Raw genomic sequence first — 1,545 nt, forward strand, 5'->3', positions numbered from 1 at the left:
TGGTATCAAGATCAGGGTTGTGCAGAAAGTTGACCAGCGATAACTTGCTATGGCTGGGTTTTAGAACTTAAGAATTGAACTAAAGAGGAAAGGTCCATGCATATAACCCTGCCATCTACGCGAAAACATCCACAGTCCAAATGTTTACTGAGCACTAACTCTGAGCCAGGGAATAAACTAACCTCTGAGGACTCTGAGGCTTCTGGTGTAACTAATGTTTAAGGGGCCTCTACCACGGGTTAGACACTGTGCTTTTTCATATACATTCAGGTCTTAAATTCAGGAAAAATACATTCAGAAAAAATATCTCAAAGACTAAATTATTCCAGGCCCCCTGAATCGACTAAGAATGGTTTTCACTACCCCTTTATGCACAGCTCCAGTACATTAGGAAACTTCTAATAAAGAAATAATTTCAATGCAGGAATAGAGATTTGTACACAAGGCTGTCATAGTCAGCTAATGGGGTTCCTGGCTGACAGATCATCATAGATAAAGTGGGGTGACCCATAAGTGGGTTCAGCTCAATGAACAAAAACTTTCCAGCTTCCTAGCAAGACAGACCAGCCTAAAATCTATGTGTGGGATCTGTATTGATTTGTCAGATAGCCAGGCCCCAGATTGCCCTTTTTTATTTCCAGGAGCCCAGCTAGCTCTTGTAATCCTCATACAAAGGCACAGAAAGGTAACAACAATACAACAGAGCACTTTGACGAAGAGAGAGAGAATGTTGGTTTTGGCTAGACGGTGGCAGAAAAGGTCTGTGAAGTTCAATATGATAGCCACCAAGAGGAAATATTGCCCTGGCAGGCTGTCTAGCAGTTACTGGTTCTGCTGATGAGTCAATGCATGAGTCCCGGTCTCTGTTGTTTTCATCCGTAGAATGGGGATAATCATCCTGGGCCAACCAGTTCTCTGCCTTCCCAGGGCTTTGAGAGGACTTTGATCTACCAGGAACAAAGCCGCTGGGGTGTCATTAGTCAGTGTAGGCAACCTAACAACAACCCAATGAAATATTACTTCCTGGGAAGAGGGAAAAGGAAGAGGAGGCAAGAGTAGAATGTAGACAATGGTCTTCTGAGTACCCTGCCCCTAGTGCCGAGAGCTGGTATTTCCATTTTAGCAAGGACTTTTGAGCATCTCCCTTGTGCCAGGCACAGTGTCCTCAAGAAATCTGTAATCCAGTGGGAAAGCCAGACATGTCTACAAATTCCAGGAGCTGTGATTTTTTCGAGCACGTATTATGTGCTGGGAAAACTATCCCTGGTAACCCTGAGAGGTAAATAACATGATCCCTGGTGTCCAGGTGAGTAGACAAAGCCCCAGAGAAATGAACTGATGTGTTCAATGTCACTGCTGGTGACCAATAGAGCTGTCTGACTCCATATCCATCCTGATATTACAGCTGATGTTGCAAAAGCTAATGATGTAAGGAGTAACTGGTGACACACAGACTCCATGTACTGAGAACGCAGAAAGAAGAGCCAGTTGCTCTGCCAGGCTTCATAGACAAGGTGACAGACATTGATCTAGTTGGTCTATTGA

Source organism: Nyctereutes procyonoides, unplaced genomic scaffold (genome assembly GCF_905146905.1).
Source record: "Nyctereutes procyonoides isolate TBG_1078 unplaced genomic scaffold, NYPRO_anot_genome, whole genome shotgun sequence".
Lineage (NCBI taxonomy): Eukaryota > Metazoa > Chordata > Mammalia > Carnivora > Canidae > Nyctereutes > Nyctereutes procyonoides.